This window comes from Panthera leo, chromosome D2, assembly GCF_018350215.1.
Source record: "Panthera leo isolate Ple1 chromosome D2, P.leo_Ple1_pat1.1, whole genome shotgun sequence".
NCBI lineage: Eukaryota > Metazoa > Chordata > Mammalia > Carnivora > Felidae > Panthera > Panthera leo.
In genome coordinates, this window is record NC_056689.1 from 84,757,395 (window position 1) to 84,771,151 (window position 13,757).

The following is a 13,757-nucleotide window of genomic DNA, read 5'->3' on the forward strand; positions in this document are numbered from 1 at the left end:
GAGCTCTTACTGTGGGTTTATTTGGCCACTGAAGTTGCCCCATCACACCTGATGCTCTTCATTTTTTTGAGCCATTTTCCCTCTGTTTAATTTCACCTATGTCTTCAATCTCAGTAATCTTCTCTTTTGTGATGTTTAATCTGCAATTAATTTCATCCATCATATTTAATTTTACTTAGAAATTTTTTTAATGTTTACTTATTTTTGAGAGAGAGAGAGAGGGAGAGACAGAGCATGGGCAGGGGAGGGTCAGAGAGAGAGAGGGAGACACAGAATCTGAAGCAGGATCCAGGCTCTGAGCTGTCAGTGCAGAGCCCCATGCGGGGCTTGAATTCACAAACTGTGAGATCATGACCTGAGCCAAAGTTGGACACCCAACCGACTGAGCCACCCAGGCGCCCCATAACAGTATCTTTTTAAATGTTTATTTATTTTTTGAGAGAGAGAATGACAGAGACAGACAGAGCACAAGTGGGGGAGGGGCAGAGAAAGAGGGAGACACAGAATCTGAAGCAGGCTCCAGGCTCCGAGCTGTCAACACAGAGCCTGATGCGGGGCTCGAACTCACGGACCATGAGATCATACCTGAAGTCTGACGCTTAACTGACTGAGCCACCCAGGTGCCCCCCCACCCATCATATTTATTTTGGTCTCACACCTTATAGTTTTCATTTCTAGAACTTTATTTTGGGTCTTTTTAAATGTCTTTCTTACACGCATAGTGCCTCTTCTATCTTCCAGAACAAAGAGACCAGTTATATCAACTGATTATGTCCTTTTCTACTAACTGTCCTCTGTGTCAATGCTGGGTCAGTTCTGATGGATTGCTTTTTCTCCTCATTATGGGTAATATTTTCTTATTTCTTTATATGCCTGATAGTCTTTGATTGAATGCCAGGCACTGTGAATTTTACCTTCTCATGTGCTGGGTATTTTTCTGTTCCTGTAAATATTCTCTAGCTTTGTTTGGTTCCATGGCTAAGTTCCATGGAAACAATTTGATCCTGTCAGATTTTGATTTTATGTTTCTTAGGTGGTTGCAGACCTAGGGTTAATTTATTCCACCACTCAAAGAAAACTCTTTTGGGGCGCCTGGGTGGCTCAGTCAGTTAAGCGTCCGACTTCAGCTCAGGTCACGATCTCACGGTCCATGAGTTCGAGCCCCGTGTCGGGCTCTGGGCTGATGGCTCAGAGCCTGGAGCCTGCTTCCGATTCTGTGTCTCCCTCTCTCTCTGCCCCTCCCCCGTTCATGTTCTGTCTCTCTCTGTCTCAAAAATAAATAAATGTTAAAAAAAAAAAAAAAAAAAAAAGAAAACTCTTTTGAGTTCTCTGCCCTATACCCTGTAACTTAAAACTTTCCTGCTCTGGCTGCTGGGCATAGGCCCTGTTCAGGCTTTGTGTGAGCTCCATTGCTGTTCCCTCTAATCCTTTGGGGCGTCCCATTCCTGGCCTTGGGTAGCTTTTTCACACGCATGCACAGACCGTACTCTGCTGGCTCCTTGAGGGGAGCCCTCTGTGGGTCTCTGGAGCTCTCAGTGTGTGCAACTCTGTCCCCACCAGCACTCTGTGACCTGTGGCCTCTTGTGGTCTCCCGCTTTATCTCTTCAGCTCAGGGAGACCATTGGGTTCTGCCTGGAGGATATTTTGGTGACATACGGACCTATTAAGGCAGACACAAGGAGACCACTTGCTAGGCCTCCTCTCTATAGCTTTCCATCACTTTTGGACTTGGAACTACACGTAGCTGACCTGTTAAAGTGGTTTGTTCCATGCCAGAGCGGCTCTGTGTGCAGGGAGCTCCTCCCAGCTTGTCGTTTTTATTGATTAGTCCCCACACCAATGCTGTGACATGCGTCCAAGTCCTGTGACCAACCTTCCTCTTATCTCTCAGAGCCTCACTTCAGTCTCTAAACTATGTATGCTGTTCTCCCCTTATTTTCTCTTTTTCTTTCCAAGTGAGGGGCTCATATTTAAATATGACACTCCAGGCGAGTTCCAATTACAGGGTAAGGCTATTACCTCCTGCCTCCTTGATATTATGACTCTATTATTGTAGCTCAAGATTGCTTTGGCCTTTTTGATGTCTGTGTTATTCTCTTGTCTGACAGTGAGCTCACAGTTGATGGAAACCCCCAGAGCTCACAGTTGATGGAAACCTCCAATCCTGTTTACATACGTGATTGTTAAGGCACGATAAACGTGGTATTTCTTTGCTTCAGTATTGGCTTTCAAGGGACGACATTGGGCAAATATGCGTTAAAGATGTATCAGGAAAGAGTGAAAATACAGGTGCATGAGCCGGGGTTGTGGTGGGTGAGTCCTCAACATGCACACGCTCCCTTGTATCTTCAGTGAAACCACATTATGTGAGGGCTCATTGGAAGAGGATGCATGCTCAAAGTACAGTTCAACATTTGGTTACCTGAGGATTTTGATGTTTTACAGAACTCTTAAATTTGGCAGATTTCAGTATTTCAAGCCAGACCGTCTTTTAAATTGGTTCTGATTCATTAAACCACACTTTAGAGAACACTTATTTAACCGATAACGCTTATGGTATTGAAGTTTATGAAGTAACAAATGGCATGTGCTATTGACTTAATGCTGGAATCAAGATGAACCATTGCTATTTGATTAAGATAACAGCTGTTACGGAAGTGCTATACCCTAACGCAAAGAACACTGTTATTATACAGTAGGATAAAACAGTTACTGCAAAGCACCCCAATTTAGGAAATAAAGGTTACTTGAGAGCATGAAATTATTTCAAGTTAATTTTGCACTCTGCTCTTGAAGCTGATTAGTATAAAATGTAATGAAATGCTGTTTTTGCCAAACAGCTGAGCCGGGAGGGTACCCCAGAAACCTGCAATTAGCCCTGATTGGTACTGAGCCTTTTGTGTGTCAGAGAAGATCTGAGTGCACAGTGCTAGTTAACAAGGTGACCCCTACCAAAGCTGGTTACTCTGGCCTCTGGGAAGTGGACTGACATCAGGCTGTTATTTTTGTGACTGTCTTTTAGAGGCCATGGGGGGGTACAACAGTCAATTCCAACATCCCTGGGGCAGGAAGAACGTGCTGCGGGAGGTCTTGAAGCCCTTGTCTGTGTGTGTGTCTGTGTGTGGGAAGGGTTGTTTCTGGTCCCCTGTGTACCGTTCAGGTCCTGCCCCTACCCCCAATCTCTGGCCAACGGTAATACAGTGCTAATGATGAACATCGGCCAACAGCCACACCACTAGGGTGTCAAGAAAGTAGTCCTTCCCCAAGGTCTTAGGAGGGGGATCTTTCTTGTCCAGAGGTGATGTGTGGCTTCTGACCCAGCCACCTGGCACTTTGAGCTGCTGTAAAAAAGTCGTGTGTGTGTGTGTGTGTGTGTGTGTGTGTGTGTGTGTAAATTAACAGAACTGTCCCCGAAGGAGTGGCCACTGGCCTGTGGTGGTAAAAGTGGTTGGAACTGAGCCTGATGCGGAGGGAGAGGTGTCCTTCCCCCAACATGGAGAAACTATTTGAGAGCCATGGTGAGACCTGGCTTGTTGGCCTGTGCGGGGCAGGATTGTTGCGGAAGAATCGGGCCAGTGGCTGTGTCACGTGGCTGCATGGGCAACCACGGCCGTGAGCCAGGACCTCCTGGGCTTCTGACTTTCTTTGTAGCAGGTGGAGTGTGCCCGTGTGGGGACTGACGTTTGGGGAAGGGAAGGTCCCAAACTGAAGGAAGGAAAGTGTTCTTACGGGTGCAGTTTGGAAACAGGGAGTTATTAACTTGACTTTTAAAAGGTGTGTGAGCTCATTATGGAGTCTGAGCCGGTGGAGGGGGCCGTATTAGTCACACACCCGTGAAATTAAGTATGGGTTAGACGCTTGTGTCCTTGAAGACATCAGGCAGGCGTAAAGAGGATTTCAGCCTACTCTGGGCCTTCATTTTCTCTCTTCTGATTTTCACGGGTGCTCGTGTTGGATGGAGCAATTTCTTACATCGTGTTACGTCTGTGAAATGGGGGACGATACAAGAAGATCGGACTAAGAGCCTATAGGGAGCGGTGGTCATGGCTGGTATGCAGGACACATGTGTTTTAGGATAAACAGGTTTGAAATAGCCTCCACTTTCTCTTAAAATTCAGTCGATCCAGTGGTCAGCGCCACCGTGTTCTTTATCTAGATCCCAGATGTTCCTCCGGCAATAGGTCTTCCTCTCCTCGGCATCTCCTCGCTCTGAGGGAGCCCACTCACTACCTGGGCCCGGGGGCTGCTTCCTGTCCTGCTCCGTGACCAAGAGCCGTCCACCTGACGCCCACATGGCCTCCTTGTTTGAAGGGGACGGGGGTGGCTTCCAGTGTCTCCTGGTGCAGAATGGAAGGTCCGTTTGCCTTCTCCTTCGAAGTCAGCTCCATTCAGCCCACTGAAGGCCTGAAACATTTCTGAGCTCCCAGCACAAAGGTGGGGCTCTCTGCGTTGCAAGAGGCAGACGCCCCTCTCTCGGTGGCAAAGAGGACATAGGAAGGAAAGTGCCGGAGGGTCAGGGCCTCTGCTGACTCCTCTCCGTGTGCTCTCTGCTGCCGTCTGTGTTGCCTTGGCTCTTGGTGGGTTCCCCCGGCCTGGCCCCCGTTGTCCTGCAGTGGCAGCATTCAGGCGAAATTCCAGTGGGAAGGAAGGGTCTCCTCCGATGGTTCCAAAATTGGGGTACTGGGATTTTCTGTGATTGGGTGATCTTGGGTCACGTGCCCAGGCCTAAACCAGTTGCTGTGGCCACCAGATAGGCGGTGTGGATTTGCCAGGCCTGGGTCACGTGCTAACCCTGAACTGTGGCATACAAGGGAGGGAGGGTCAGTCCCAGCCAAGCCACACAGACTGAGAACAAGGAGCTGGCCTCCAGAGAAAACCGAGGTGCCATTTTTGAAGAATGCATAATGAGTGTTAGATCTGAAAGTAGCAGTCCTCCGTGGTGCTCAGTAAGTATTTGTTAACTCACTGAATGAATAATGGTGCAAAGGCCGTGGATCACTCAGCGTTCTGCACAGAACCAGAACCACCAGGATCGGGTCACGTGATAACGGAGGCCGACAAGTCCTAAGGTCTCCTGTCGGAGCTGGAGACCCAGGAGAGTCAGTGTCAATGCCAGTAAATACCAGTCCGAAGCTGACGGGCTCAAGACCCAGGAAGAGCCAGTGTTTCAGTTCGAGACAGGGGAAAACCAATGTCCCAGCCCAAGGCTGTCAGGCAGGAGAAGATGTCCTCTTACTTGTGGATGGGTAGGCCTTTCTGCTGTCTCAGGCCTTCGCCTGATTAGAGGGGCCCCACCACAGTAGGGTGGGGACTCCGCTTTACTGGGGCTGTGGACTCAAATGTTAATGTCATCCACAAGCACCCTCACAGATATACCCAGAAGAGTCTGACGGAGAGTCAGGGCACACTGTGGCCCAGTCAGTTTGGCACATAAAACTTTGACATCCAGTCCTACCGTGTTTTGTTGGGAAATGGTTTTTCTTGAGGAGAATCTTTGTGTTTGCATGTGATCGGTGGTAACAGCCAACGAGTAACTTGCCTCCAAGAGTTGAGAGATTTGGGCTAATCAGGTACCATGGGCCTCTCTTTGGGTGTGGGCTATGAGAGTTGTAAGATTTATGAGTTGTAAATACCTTCTCTCGCCCACAAGACATCCGTCTGATGGGTTTCTTTCTCCCCCAGTGCCCAAGTTAATTGCATTTTTAATGTTGTATTCTATACCTGTCAAGAGTTAAATAAAGCCAGTAAACTCAGGTTAGTTTCTAACGACATTTATGCCATTTCTAAAGATGAAGATAATTTATTAGGTATGTGTTTTTAAACTAAAGGAGATGCAGGTGTGGTCTGGAAACTTCTGCATCTGAGGGGACTCTGATCCCAGACATGTGAGGAGCCGTGTCCTTACACATCAGTGAGTATTTGTGGCATCTGGGGACTAACACGCGTTCTGTGCTGTCGTGTCTCCTGACACCTGCTCTGATGGGTCCCCCGAAGCAGATGGGTGACAAGCAGTGCCCAGGGCTGGTCATGGCCACATGCCGTCATTCACGCTTTGTGTTCCCTGTGACTACTGAGGGTCCGGGCACAGCTGCGTCCAGGGGTTTCCGGTCTGGTGGGGGGTGGGGTGTCCGAGCCGCCTCCTCCAGGTGCACGTGCTTGACCAAGTTGGTACGGGAGGGGCAGGGGTTGCAGACCCCCAGGGCGGGCAGGAGGCCCCCAGGCCCAGCCCATCTGAGAAGTGAAAGCTTTCACGAAGCCGGCTCCACCTAAGCCGTGGGAGCCGTGGCTTCCCTCTGCTTCCCTGGCCCCCAACGAGCCAGGCGGCCTCCTCACAGTCCATCTGCCTTGAGCTGCCCGTGTTTGCTTGTTTGTTTGTTTGTTTACATTTATTTATTTTTGAGAGACAGAGAGAGACAGAGCACAAGTGGGGGAGGGGCAGAGAGAGAGGGAGACACAGAATCCGAAGCAGGCTCCGGGCTCCTAGCTGCCGGCACAGAGCCTGGCGTGGGGCTCGAACTCACAAACTGCGAGATCGTGACCTGAGCCGAAGTCGGACACCTAACCGACTGAGCCACCCAGGAGCCCCTAAAAGGGAGATATTTAGACACAGAGACAGACACAGAGGGGAGGCGACGTGCAGGCAGAGGGTTGGAGCGATGCGTCCACAAGTCAGGGAGCATCACGACTGCCACCACCACCACGGTTAGGAGAGAGGCCCAGAGGAGGTTCTCGGCCTGCCGTTTCTCCCACAGGGAAGCGAGAGCATATGCATGAGCACCGGCTTCCCCGGCTGTGTGAGCTCTACCCAGCGTAGACCCGCCCCCCACCCAGAATACCGAAGGGAACGGCATGGCGGGGTGGTTGGGAGAAGCTGGTGACCCAGCACCCAGGGTTGGAGCTTGCCAAAGGGGTGCCCCTAACTCCTTCAGGGGTCATCCTGGTGACCAGGAAGCCCACCCTGGCCTCCGGGGCACCTCTCCTGCAGAACCCCCCACGGGCCCGAGGACACGGGGAACAAACACCACAACCGGCTCCGCGTTCCGTGTGCCTCACCCGAACCCTCCCGCCCCGTGGCTGGCTCCCCGTGTCATCCCGAGGACGGCAGGAGCAGGCATTGGCAGACGGCTCGTGGGCACACACAGAAAGCCAGCCCGGGGCTGCAGGATTGGGAGAAGGTTCACAAGCTTGAGCGTTTGAGGACACCGCACTGGGGAAACAAACAGGAGGCTCTCCACTCTGGGCCTGGCCTTTTGGGAAAGAGAGAAGGCCTACAATCTTACAGACTCCCCCACCTCCCCCCGCCCCCCGCCAAGACGGAATAAAGCATGTGGAGGGGAAAGTCTGAGAAAGCCTCAGCATCTACAGCTGGGTCTTCCCAGCATCCTGTCTCTACCCCCTGCATACCCGTATTTTAGCCACTGGGACTCTTTCAGGGTTTCGTGTGTGTGCCCTGCACTTCCCCACCTACATTCGTGCAGTTCATCCTTCCAGAACGTTCTCCTCTCTCCCTGAAGTCTATTTCGAGCATTGCTCCTGTTGTGAGGCCTCCAGAGAACTCGGTGTGGGCTCTCCCCTCACCGTAGGGGCTGCTCAGGGTCATACAGTTCAGATCAGACACTGCTGTGGGGAGACCCGGACCGAAGGGTGTGCATGGTGTTCCCGGTGTGGTGTTGGCCACATACCAGCGCCTTCTGGGATGAGGGCCATTTTACAGACTCACCGCCAGGAAGCCACCCTGCCTGGAAGAACGTAGCTATCAGCGATCCTGTGGGTGGAGAACACTCAGGCATGTCAGCCTTGTTCTGAGAGGGAAGGACAAGGACGGAGTAAGGTTCTGAGGACTGAGGGAGGAGAATCCTGATGCCTGCTCCCTGAGCTCCCTACAGCCTGTGAGCAGCCGTGAAGCTGCCTTGCGGGACCCATCATGGTCCTCTTAGCGCGGAGAGCACGTGGCTCTGGTTCCTCTGCTGGACCTTGAAGCTCTTGCTGCCTGTCCTGGGTTGAAGAGTGTCCTCAACCCCCCAACATTCCTGTCCATCCGGAACCTCAGAATGTGACTTATTTGGAAATAGGGTCGTTGCAGGTGTGATTAGTTAAGATAAAGTTATACTGGATTAGGGTATGGCCTCGGGTGTGCCCTAAGCCGTGGTTGGCACCCTTAGTAGAAGATTCGAGGGCACAGAGGACAGCAGTGTGCGATGACAGATTGCCGGCAGCCCCCGCCAGCTGGAGGAGGGGCACAGCTCAGGGGCTCTGTCGGAGCCTCCAGGAGAACCGGCCCAGACACACGCTGATTTTGGACTTCTGGTCTCCAGAACTTTGAGGGAATGTATTTCTGTTGTGTTAAGCCCATGAGTCCATGGGAGGTTGTCATGGCAGCCTCAGGAAGCTCGTGCACTGTGGGACTCGTCTTGTGCCACAAGTAGCTGAGCGTCCTGTATCCTCCTTGCCCGTCTCTACGACACCCCCACCCCGTGTTGCTCCTCGTGAATCCCCACACACCCTACCCTTTCCAGCACATCAGTGTGTCAGCCTATATGCCCTGGAAGGACTGATTGCAACCTGCAATTTGAAGTTCTTTAACCAGCAAAATGTTTGTGTTTGTATGCTTTTTTATTTTTAATAACTGTTTGGCACATAGCGTGCTTCCTAATGCTTTCAATTACCATGTATAATTATTTAGATATAAATTTTAGAAATGTCAAGTGACTGGTTTCTTGGCAGAGGTGGCTCGAAAGCTATAAACCTGCTGCGCCTGCTACTCCGTTCCCGTCACACCGAGCCTTGCAGACCAGGGTGGGCACGGTCCAGGGTAGGCTGAGGGGCGGGTGATGGGGTCACAGGACCAACATCTGTGCTGTTTTACTGAGGAGCAGTAATTTAAATCATGTTTACATTAAACCCCCTCCCAGTCACTGAGCATCTTATGGTGAGGATGCAGAATTCCCCTGGATTTTCATTCTGTTTGAGCCTTGCATCAGTAATCTCTGGGGATGTATTTTAGGGGAACAATTTAAGAAATATGTCCTTTCTATCCCTATATTTACAGTAGCATTATTTACAATAGCCAAACTACGGAAGCAGCCCAAGTGTCCATCGATACATGAATGGATAAAGAAGGCACACACACACAGTGGAATGTTACTCAGCCACGAAAAGGATGAGATCTTGCCATTTGCAACACCATGGATGGATGTAGAGGGTATTATGTTGAGTGAAGTAAGCCAGTCAGAGAAAGACAGATGCCATATGATTTCACTCATAGGTGGGTGAAAATTTCACTCGTTTAGGAAAAATTTCACTCATTTAAGAAAAAAACAAATAAGCAAAGGGAAAGAGAGAGAGAGAGAGAACAAACTAATGGTTACCAGAGGGCAGGTGGGTGGGATGGAGATTAAAGAGTACACTTACCATGTTGAAAAAAATTGAAGAAAAAAAAAAGATCTTCTGTCTGAGATGGGGCCATCTGTTCATTTGCTGACCTTGGGCACCTTCCGTGTTCTGGGTGGTACAGGAGCTGAGGACAGAGGGTGACTAGTTGTGTCTCTGGCCCTCGGGGAGCTTCCATTGGCTGGGAGAAGTTCCTGCCTAGGTGGGTGGTTGTTGGGGAGATAGCGTCTTTCTGCCATTAATGGAAATGATTAGGAAATAATTTCTTAACTCAGTACAGCCTCCCTTTTCTTTTTTATAAAAATGTTTTTTATTTATTTTTGAGAGAGAGACAGAGAGAGAGAGAGAGACTGCACAAGCGGGGGAGGGGCAGAAAGAAAGGGAAATGGAGGATCCGAAGCAGGCTCTGCACTGACAGCAGTGAGCCCGATGTGGGGCTCAAACCCACGAACTGTGAGATCATGACCTGGGCTGTAGTTGGACAGTTAACCGACTGAGCAAACCAGGTACCCCCCCCTTCCTCTGTTTTTTAGATACTATTTTGAAAATGAATGATTTATCAGACAAGTAGGATGCGATAAAACAATTAAAATCCTTCCATTTGAGAAGCCAAGGGAATGTTGATCTTTCATAGTCACAGATCTTGTTCCAAATGTCCTTTTGCTTTTTGTGCAAAGTAAGTGGATGATTCATTTTCAGAGATACCAAATAAAATCTGTGCTGTCTGCTTAACAATAGATTTACAACCTACTGGAAATATGTACGAATGCATGCAATGAGTATGTGCCAAAGATCTGAAATCTGAGTCACCTCAGGAAATATACATTTGTTCCAGTCAGACTACTTTTTGCCTTACCTGGGCATAGGCAACTTCTGGAGAAGGCTGTAACCTTTGTAGCACTCAGCCAATGAGGAACCAGGGGAGGGACTTACCTCTGTAGCACTCAGCCAATGAGGAACCAGGGGAGGGACTTGCATACTAGGGGATAAATTGTCTGCTGTAACTGCTCCAAGTGTTCCTGTCCATCAGACACCTGCTTTTGCAAGAACGTTGATTAATGCCTTGCTTCACTGTCCTCTGAGTCTCTGCGTCCCTCCTTTGATTGGGTCAGTGGATTTATTTCTCACGTTTTTATTTTTATTTTTAAATTTTATTTTATTAAATTTAAAAGTGAAATAAGTGGCCCGCACTTGCTAGGGATTTCCTTTCCACTCAGAGGAGGTGCCTGGACCAGAGGCTTGGAGGCCAGTGAGCTGTCATGGTCCTGCTGCCAGCTGTGGGGTCACCCGACGGAGCCTTCAGCCTCCACTCCAGAAGGGGCTGTGGACGAGCCCCTGAGGCCCTGTGCTCAGGTGTTGGCAGAGGCTCCTACTGGGTACAGGGCTCATGGCTGTTCTTTCAAGACCTTAGCCAGAATAAGGATGAAAGGCTTCCTGGAAATGCCTCATTATCTGCCTTTGTCCCTGGAAGGCTGCCTCTGGGGAAGGGGTGGTGGCTCTGTGTCCACGTTTGGGGTTCTATCTGCAGGCAGTAGATGAGGTCCAGGCCTGTGGGCCGAAGCTCGGATCCTCACCCCTTTGGGGGACCCTCTTAGCGTGTTTGGGACCTTGGCCTAACACTGCCTCTAGGGGTCCCTTTGGCAGACATGTCCAGGAGTAAATGTTATTCCCTGAGACCCAAATCTCAAGCCAACATGGTTTCTCCTAAACTCCAACTTTTTTTTTTTTTAAGAGTCATTCTTGAAAGATAGCTTTGTAAACCAAGTATCACCTTCTAAGATCTTTTAAGCTGCATAGAATGTAGCGTATCCTGGTGGGGGGCTCAGAGAATTATAGTATCTGTCTCACCGGGGCATCCTGGGACAGTGATGCTTCCCAGTGGCCCAGACCAGGAGGGCTTTGGTTGGTTTTGCTTTTCTCATGGAATTCATGGAACAGTGAGGAGGATATAGGAGAGGGTTTATCTACTATGTATGGGAGTTTCTCCACTGGGGAAAGTCCTGCTGAGCCAGGACTCTGTCTGCAGTTTCCCACAGAGTCCGTGATATGGGCCACGGGTGTGGTTGATGTTCAGTACCTCTTATGAACGAATGAGCAAGTGAGTGGATGAAATCCGCTACCGTTAAATTTGGCCACTAGAGGAATATGGCTGTCCCCGTTAAGGGGATACCATATATCTTTTTTTGCCTGTGTTTTTCTGTGAGTTAAACATTCTTTAGTAAGTGATAATCGTCTGTGAAACAAAAATTGACCGGTCGACCAGTTGTCTCATATTCTCCATCTGTTGTTTACTTGCTTTTGTAGATTGTGCAAAGTTTCAGAACTGGTGAGTTGACAAGGTCCTGCTTGAACTGAGTTGAATTTAATTCTTGCCGTAATGATGTATTCACGTGGGAGGCCCGCTCAGCTCCAGGGCTGGCGATCTGTACAGATGGAAGGAGGAGAGACGGGGGGGAAGAAGGTCTTGGTGCCAGTCAGACCCTGGCTGTGGCTTGGAGGAGGACGGCCGTGGTGGGCAGCACTGAGCCGTACATGGTAAGAAGGGCATGGACGCAGCACCCCCGAGTTCCCAGAGGGAGAGAACTGATCTGGAGACGGTCCCAGGGGAACTGGGGGGTACTTCACAGAGGTGGCATTTGGACTGACGCTGGGGGAATGGGCGCATTCAGATCAGGTGGCAGGTGAGGGGGAGGAGGGAAAAAAGCGGGCTGGGTGACCGGGAATAGCACGGGTCTTCGTTTTGTTGGAATTCCTGCTCCGCTGAGTAGTCTGGGAACAGTGTCAGACCTTAAAGGTCAGGCAAGGGGTCCTCATCCTAGGGAAAGGGGAGCATTTCATGGGGTGGAGTAGGACGAGAGGTGGCCACAGCCCACCCTCGGGAGGAGTCACCTGGAAGCCTGGTCCAGAGTCGAAGTGGAGCCGTAGGGAGCAGGGAGGTCAGGCGAGGTCCCCAGGGAGGGAGGGAGACAGGGTGGTGGCATTTAGGGTGGGGAGGCGGGAACAGGTGCTGGGGAAGTAGGGAGTGCCAGTCATCCGTAGACAATAGAGAGAAACCATGGCCTCCCTTCCAAAATGCTTCTATGACTCCACACTAAGTTTGGGGCCTCAGACAAAATTTTATCTCAGTGCATCAGGGCATGATACACTGGCCACAAAATGTGACTATTACTCAAGGTTCAACTTAGATTTTATTTTTAAAAAAATTTGAAGTCTATTTATTTATTTTGAAAGAGGGACAGAGAGAGCAGGGGAGGGGCAGAAAGAGAGGAGGAAAGAGAGTCCCAAGGAGTCCAATGTCAGGCTTGAACTCATGAACCATGAGATCATGACCTGAGCCAAAACCAAAAGTCGGACGTGTAACTGACTGAGCCACCCTGGTGCCCCTCAACGTAGTACTTTCAATGTTAGCAGCACAAGCTGGTCTTGCCTCTGAATGTTTGTGCAGATTCAGGGTAGAATCTGATGAACTGTAATAACCCGCCTCGCGTGGTGCTTTCTCTCACCGAACCATGGTCTGCAAGGCAGGGACCCCTGTCCTGGTCGTCCCTTGTTCCCGGCACCCGCAGAGCCTCTGTCACCATAGCGCTCGGTGCTCATCAGATGTTGGTGAGTATAAGCCATGAGACACACTGCATGTGAGATCTGCTCCAAATTAAGTTCAAGGACAAAAATTTGGAATTGGAGTATCGACTCTGCTTTGTATCTTTTGTATTTTGTTCACAGTATTGAACAAAGTTGTGTCCTACTTCAGTAAAAATAGAAGTTTTTCAGGGTATTGAAAAATTCCGGAGGCTCCAGAACCTTCTGCAGCTTATGTTGCTGAACCACTCTCCACTCACTCGTTGTGCACGTGTGCTGGTAGAGTCCATACGATATCTGACGGCAGAATAGTCTTCCAATTTTTTTCTGTCAGTTTTGATACATAAACAGGGTCAGGCTGGTCTGGCCAGCCCTTTAACAGACAACACTTCTGGGGCTGAATGAGAATTTCACCTCTGCTACATCAGAAGAGGGCTGCGTGCAGGCCAGGACTTCAGCTGCAGAATTCACAGGCTCATTCCCGATTGGAAATCTTGATGACACTAGACTCATGAAGCAGAGGCTCTGCCCGGTGTTTGTTCCCTGCATTTATTTGTAAAACAGCAATAGAGGGTCTTAAACGCGACGCAGACGGCACTGACTCTTTTTGTAAACATGTGTTATTCTTAGAATTGCACACCCGATTCCCCCCACCTGAGGATGAAACCCCTTCCTCTGAACCAGATGTGGACTCTGATCCTGGTTCGCGGTCACCATGCAGAGAGCTAAGCTTGCCAGGCCCTCCCCTGGTTCGCCACTGCTCTCCCAGGACCCTCGCTGGCCTTCGC